The sequence below is a fragment of the Pongo abelii genome, chromosome 1 (assembly GCF_028885655.2).
Source record: "Pongo abelii isolate AG06213 chromosome 1, NHGRI_mPonAbe1-v2.0_pri, whole genome shotgun sequence".
Taxonomy (NCBI): domain Eukaryota; kingdom Metazoa; phylum Chordata; class Mammalia; order Primates; family Hominidae; genus Pongo; species Pongo abelii.
Genome location: NC_071985.2, coordinates 56,911,113 through 56,918,847, shown reverse-complemented (window position 1 = coordinate 56,918,847; position 7,735 = coordinate 56,911,113). Strand labels below are relative to the sequence as shown.

At 40.6% G+C, this 7,735-nt stretch overlaps 1 pseudogene; it reads left to right on the top strand.

The window, feature by feature from the left end:
• Positions 1–5,411: 5,411 nt before the first annotated feature.
• Positions 5,412–6,993, top strand: LOC100459577 (integrin beta-1-binding protein 1-like; annotated as a pseudogene).
• The last annotated feature ends 742 nt before the right edge of the window (positions 6,994–7,735 follow it).

Sequence of the window (7,735 nt, the reverse complement as noted above, 5' to 3'; positions counted from 1 at the left end):
TCATGAGTTAAGGCAGGAACAGGTCATTTTCACTCCTTTTATGATTCTTCAGTTACTTCAGGCCATCTGGATGTATACGTGCAGGTCACAGGGGATATGATGGCTTAGCTTGGGCTCAGAGGCCTGATACCCACTTTCTGCTCCAAAGACAAAGCAGTACCCTTAAGGCAGGAAGCCTGTAATTCTTCCCTGAGCTAGCTTTGGAATAAAAAGTCACTTTCTTTATACCAGACTTCCCTCTTGTTAATAGGACTCTGCAAGCAGTGAGCAACTGAACTGAGTTTGTAACACTGTCATCCATCCATTCTCTCAGCAATGGCTGAGTATCCTCTCTGTATGTGCCAACATATAAAAATAAACACAATAACTTACAGTCTAGTCAGAGGTACTGACAAGACACTAGGCAATTGCAATTCATTACAGTAAATGAATTGATAGGTGCTGTGAGAACATGTAGGAGAGGCATCTCACTCAGATGTGTTAGTGGAGGGAGGAAAAGTCTCCAGGAGAGAAAGTTTACTTAAGCAATACCTGAAGGAGTATGAACAACATAGAAGTTAGTCAGATGAAGAATGGGATGAATAAGAAAAAGGTCCAAGACAGAGGAACAGGAAGCATGGCATGTAGAAGGAACTAAAACAATTTAATAGGATAATAGCATAGAGATCAAGGCAGAAGCACTAAAAGATAAGGCTGGGAAGGCATTCAGGGGCCAGATATAAAGACTTTTGTAATTCAAATTAAGGAATTTAGAACTTAAGGGCAATGAAAAGCCATTAGTGGTCTTAAGAAGAAAAGGAACAAGATCAGATAAGTGTTTTAGTAAAATCATGCTGACTGAAAAATACATAATTTGGAAAAAAACAGGTGAAGATTAGAAGTCTTGCTTCAATTCATAAGAGAGATAAAGAGAGAATTAGAAAAGTGAAAATGGAAGTGGAAAGAAGGAGAAGTTTATATTTAAGAGTAAAATTCGGCCTGGACAACATAGTGAGACCCCATCTCTTAAAAAATATATTTTTTTAATTAGCCAGGTGTAGTGGCATGCACCTGAAGTCCCAGCTACTCCACAGGCTAAGGTGGGAGGATGGCTTGAGCCCAGGACTGCAGTGAGCAGTGATTGTGCCACTGCACTCCAGCCTGGGTGACAGAAGGAGACTCTGTCTCAAAAAATATTTTTTTAATTTAAAAAAAAATTGTGAAAAGAAATATAACTTTTTTTACAAAGTTTTCAATTTGTATAATGGGCAGAAATAAGCAGGATAGATTCAATATGGGATTAGGAGAGGGTAGGATTCAAAGGTGACTACTCTCTCCCTCCCGTGTTTTGTCTCAGGCATGGTACCATTCACTGAGATAGAGAACAAAGGCAAAGAAATAGATTTGGGGCAAGGATAGGAAATGCTAAATGCTGTGGGGTTTTTCTTTTAAACTGCATTTTTGTCATCTAAGTGAATCAAGTTAGGACAGTGAGCTGTAAGGGTCTGAGATGAGCAGAGATCAGCACAAGGATTCCTCAGTATACAGATCACACCTGAATTTATGGGAATGGATAGTAAATCTGCAGAACAAAAAGAGAAGACATCTAAGGAACTTCAACAGTTGAGGGACAAATAAGATTATATCTCAACATGAGATTTGGAGGGCACATCCAAACTATCACACACACCATCTCATTGACAACAACTTGTAGGAATTTAAAAAATTCCACTTATTTCTACCTTCTTTTTTTTTTTTTTTTGTTTTGGAGATGTAAGATTGAAGGGAGACAACCTCTTCCCAAATAGAAAGAAAATCTGATATTTCTACAAACATTTCCTGGCTTAGACAGAAGAGACCTATGGAGAAAATTTTCCTGACCACCTTAAACTCACAGCTCTGCTAAGCCTTTAAATTCTCATAACCGTCATCACTTATCCTCTTCTCTACCCTCCCCCAAAACACATATACTCACAAACACACTTCCTTATTTTCATGAACCTGTGTTCTTGACTGTTTCTCTCTTTCACATCAAAGAGCAGTCTATTAAGGAAGTCTGTTTATATGCTACATGGCAAAAAGAAACTCTAAATATTTAATTTTTTTTTTAAAAAGGGATCAGAAGGTTAGAAGTCATGTGGGAAAAACAAGTTATTAAAAAATGAAAAAATAAAAAGTAAATAAATTAAAAAGGGGCTTCACAAAGCATAGACAACTTCCTCTAGACACGCTTTATGTTTTATCAGTCATCTGCCAGCCCAGGAAGGAATCATGGTGTTCCCCAAGAGGCAGGACAACCAGGAGCTGTCCACCTCAGACATGGAAATGAGAAAATAAAAAACAAAATTCCATGTTGGCTGAAATTCTGGAGCTCTTAATTGCTGCTGGTATTTCAGGACAAGAAGTAATGGCTTATCAGCTTTTGGCAAGGTAATAGGTTTTGGAAAGACTTGGTCCATCATTCCTTGCTATCTTGACATCAGTGTTGATTTATTCTTTCAGGAAAACTCTACAATCAATAAAAATAAAATAAAACATACTAGAAAAAGTATCTCAGCCCTTCCAAAGATGAAGTATTCACATCAGCTTGAACCCCCTTGATTCAGGATATGGATTCTATTCACATATTTCCTCCTCTTTAAAGAAGAAACTGAGGCCTATAGCTATGAAGAGCTCCCTGGAATCCTGCAGTTACTCAGCACTAGGCCTTGCTGCATCAGCATCTTGGACACTTAAGTTGTGGCTTTGCCCATAGGACAGTATGTGCTGCGGAGGGTCACCCCTAACCTGGTCAACAGAGTGCAGTCATTTCAGAATACATGTGTAGCCATCTCTGGGTTGGTGTTTATTGTGATCTCGTCTCTGTCAGCTCAAGTATCCTAGCTTTTGTTGACAGTGGCTGGTGAAGTGAGCCACATAAACAGAAGAAATGGGTGGCTATATCAGCTCCTATTCTATATCCTACTTCCAGAGAACCTACAGGCTCCCTGAGGATCATGACTTCATGAAAAGGCAATCAAATGAGATTTTGACATCTCACAGTCAGGGTGAACTTTTCAAAATGTAGATTGGATAACTGCTCCCCAGTGACTCTCTGGTGCATCTGCCGTTACCATGGGCAGAAAAGACCAGGCTTATAACACAGGTTATAAGACAAGGGTAAGAAATATGTGGGCCAGAACCAAGGCTGGAGCTGCGCTTGCCCATATCAGCTGACCTCAGCACACATGAGGGAGCTCAGCCAGACCGGCAGAGCCATTCAGCCCAGCCCAGCCTGGCCCTGCCAAAACCAGTGGGCCCCACAAAGGGTTGCAACTTACTTCACCAATTTCACCTTTTAAAATGAAGGAAGAGCTGGGCACAGTGGCTCACATCTGTAATCCCAGCACTTTGGGAGACTGAGGCAGGAGGGCCCTTGAGCTCAGGAGTTCAAGACTAGCCTGGGTGACATAGCAAGACCTTGTCTCTACTAAAACTCAAAAAATTGAGTTTACACCTATGGTCACAGCTGCTCGGGAGGCTGAGGAGGGAGGATCACCTGACCATAGGAAGTTGAGGCTGAAGTGAGCCATGAACGTGCCACTGCACTCCAGCCTGGGTGACAGAGCCAGATGTTGTCTCCAAGAAAAAAAAAAAAAAGAAGGTAGAAATAAATGGAATTTTAAAAATTCCTACCAATTTGTTGTCAATGAGATGGTGTGTGTGATATAGCTTGGATGTGCCCTCCAAATCTCCTATTGAAATATAATCCCCAGTGCTGGAGGTAGGGCCTGGTAGAAGGTATTTCGATCATGGGGGCAGATCTCTCATGGCTTGGTGCTGTCCTCACCATAGTGACTTAGTTCTTACAAGATCCAGTCGTTTAAAAATGTGTGGCACGTCCCCTCCCTCCCTCTCCCTCTTGTTCCTGCTTTGACCACGTGATGTGCAAGCTCCCACTTTGCCTTCTGCCATAAGTAAAAGCTCCCAAGACACCACCATAAGCAGTCGCAGTGCTATGCTTCCTGTACAGCCTGCAGAACCATGAGCCAATTAAACCTCTTATAAATTACCCTAGTCTCAGGTAATTATTTATAGCAATGCAAGAATGGCCTGATAAAGTGATTTTTAGAGACAGGTCTCACTCTGTTGCCCAGGCTAAAGTGCAGTGACACAATCATAGTTCACTGAGGTCTCAAACCCCTGGGCTCAAGCGATCCTTCCACCTCAGCCTCAGAATAGCTAGTACCATGGGAAAACACCACTGTGCCCAGCTAATTTTCATTTGTTTGTTTGTTTCTTTGTAGAGATAGGGTATCGCTATGTTGCCCAGCCTGATCTACAACTCCTAGGCTCAAGCAAGCCTCCCACTTTGGCCTTCCAAAGTACTGGGATAACAGGTGTGAGTTACCAAGCCTGGTCAAGACTGAGTTGTTAAATTCAGCTGAACAAAGCCTGGGTCCCCCACAGCCTAGGGATCAGCCCCTATGAGGTAAGCTGCATCAGCATCTAGTACCCTCAAAGATGATCATTCTGAAAAGAAATATCTTGAAGGGCTTCTGCATCATCAAACATTTCAACACATGCAAAAAGAGTTTGAGAAAATTGAGTTTTCCTGGCTCATAATTGGACAGTACAGTCTTGAGGTGTGAAAACTTTTTAAAATTCCAACTTATTTCTTCCGGTTTTTTTTTTTTTTTTTTTTTTTGAGACAGAGTCTCACTCTATTGCCCAGGCTGGAGTGCAGTGGTGCGATCTTGGCTCACTGCAACCTCTGCCTCCTATGTTCAAACAATTCTCCTGCCTCAGCCTCCCAAGTAGCTGGGTCTACAGGTGCACACCACCATACCCGGCTAATTTTTTATTTTTAGTAGAGATGGGGTTTGACCATGTTGGCCAGGCTGGTCTCGAACTCTTGACCTCAGATGATCCACCTGCCTTGGCCTCCCAAAGTGCTGGGATTACAGGCGTGAGCCACTGCGCCCGGCCATTTCTTCCTTTGTTTTTAAAGGCATAATTGGTGAAGTAAGTTGAAACCCTTTGTAGGGTCCTCCATAATCTTTTCCCCACTTGTGTTCTGCCCTCTCTGTGAATAGTCAAGGCCAGCCAGACATGAAGAGGCTCTGAGAATAAGAAGTTTTTTGGTGCTCTGTGGCTAAAAGATCCAGGGCCACAAAAAGAAAAGTTTATTTAAGAGAAAGAGAAGCCAGGTGCAGGGATGCAAACCTCCTCCTAGTTACTCAGGAGGCTGAGATGGGAGGATTGTTTGAGCCCAGTTTGAGGTTGTAGTATGCTATGATGGTACTTGGGAATAGCCATTGCACTCCAGCCTGGGCAACATAGCAAGACCCTGTCCCTAAAAAAAAAAAAAAAAAAAAAAAAATAGAGAGAGAGAAGGAGAAGAATTAGCCAGTAATTTACTGTATTTATTCTTTCTCTCTCACCTCCACTGAAATCTACCAGTCACTGATTTGGTTCCAGGCAGAATACTCTCTGGTGCTCTATGATGGTCCATGAGACCTGACAAACTGAAGTGCCTCACAACAGCCTAGGGGATCACAGAGGGTCTGTTCATAGCCGTGGTGCTCAGTGTTGTAGTGGTTCTAGGGGACACTGTGACAGCCAGTGGAAGCCCTGCCAGAGGACTTTCAACCAGATCCTGATACCCATGGATTGCTGTGGAAGATGGTGTTACTTATAGTCATGGTCAGATTTTTAATAATTAAAGGCCTATCTTATGCAAGTAAAGACCAAGAACTAGCCACTGATGCTTCTGTTCTTCTAGAGGAAAGATTTTCAAATTTTTTACACACTTAACCTTATTCAAAAATAATGTGAAGGCCTTGAATTAACTTTAATGGAATCCACGTTCAAAACCAAACTATCAGAAATGGAAAAACTGGAAGGCATTAAAAAAAGAGCTGAAAATCTCCAACTCTTTGCTTGGACTTAGAATACATTCTTTTACAAAAGGACTTAGCAAAGAGTGACCTGAACATTTAGAACGAGTTGAACCTGACATTACAAGAAATATCCAGAAGATTTATCAAGCAAAATAATAGACAATGCATTAAAGACACATTCAATTTCAAGTAGCTACAAGCAAACAGCCTTCAAAATATATCAGAAGACTGAAGAACAACTGCAGACAGCACTGAGGAGATGCTTCTGATGAAAATTCCTATATTATGAGAAGTATAAAACTGCCTTCACAAGAAACTAAGGAGGTTTGGAGTGCTCTGACTCTAACAGAAGCATAGGCGGCCCTCCGCCTATGCTTGGCGTTGACGTACATTGTTTCCACAAAAAGAACTGACTACGTTAGAATGAAAGGAAGCTATCTGTGCAGACCTGTCTTTAGAACCTTTGAAGATAATAAAATAATATTTGATTCTATGGTGATATTCTCTAGATGAAGCTATGGTGAAAAATGTTTTGGAAAGGAAAAAAAAAAAAAGACACAGTAGTAGCAGTTCCCAAAGTGGTGAAATCAGTACTAAGAGCAAGTCTGTAGATTCCAGCCTTGGGGGCCTTTCATAGCCCAGCCCTGTGGCCAGCCTCAATACAGATTCCACCAAGAGTGCAGAATAAAGCAACAATAATTCAAATACGTGTGCAGAACTTCAAATAAAATATGTTGGTGCCATTAAGACACTGAAACTCTCTGAGAGAAGATGTCTTGAAGGGCCACTAGACCTGATAAATTATATAGATGTTGCCCAGCAAGATGAAAAGTTGCCTCTTGTTCCTCTGGAGGAAAAATTTATAATGGGAGTTTCCAAATATAATACAAGTATCAACATCAGATCAGTGTGATATTTTGTATAGGCATGTTCTACATTTAATCATCTGGATGGTGTGTTATGATGATGGTCTGGGGTGGAAAAACGCTTATTGGCTCTGAAGAACACAGATGCAAGCAGTGATGAATACAGCCTGTGGGTTCATCAGTGCAACCGGCTGGAACAAACATAAGCAATTTGAAAAGTTCTATCTGCCACTTTTGACTCTGTATTAACATCTGAGAAATGTTGAATCCTGCAAATCAAGTGAAAGTCAATTTATCTGAAAGTTCAGCTGTGTTCAAAACAGTTGTTTTAATATGCAATGTTTTACTATTATGGAAATATGAAGTGATCCCTTTTCTGGATTTTCTTAAGAAAATGCAATAAATAAAATACTGATAATTTGTTTTTATAATAAGATGTTTTGTATTAAACAGTGGGAAAAAAGAAGCTAAAGAGTGGATAGAAAGATAAGCAAACTTATTAATCAGGAAAATAAAGTTTAAAAAAAGTAGTGCAAATGGAATAAGTTTTAAATGATAAAGTCAGATCCACCATTTGCTAAAGATGACAGATCAGGCCGCTGTTGATGAAGAAGAAAACATGAACAGTGGAATCCTGAAATTAGATATAATGGATGCATCAGAGTATGGGTACTTGTAAAAATAAATCCAAAAGAATTCTGAAAAAAATATGACTAATGTTGTGTAGTTAAATACAGCTCATCTAGGCTGGGCTAGGCCAAGTGGCTATCCTGGATTCAGCTGGGCTTGTTTTCAAATTTATTTTAGAAACTCTTAACCAGATGTTCACTGTAAATTAACTGAAGGAGATAAAATAGTTGACGCACTGAAAAATTATAAGTCTCCAAGTGAGAAATCTTCACTACAATCAGAAATGGGGGGAAATGCAGTCAGAGAGGGAGAGACAAAAGCTCCAGTGGCAACTTTAAGTCCTTCCTACAGTGCACTGAGAAAAAGAAATGTTTTCAC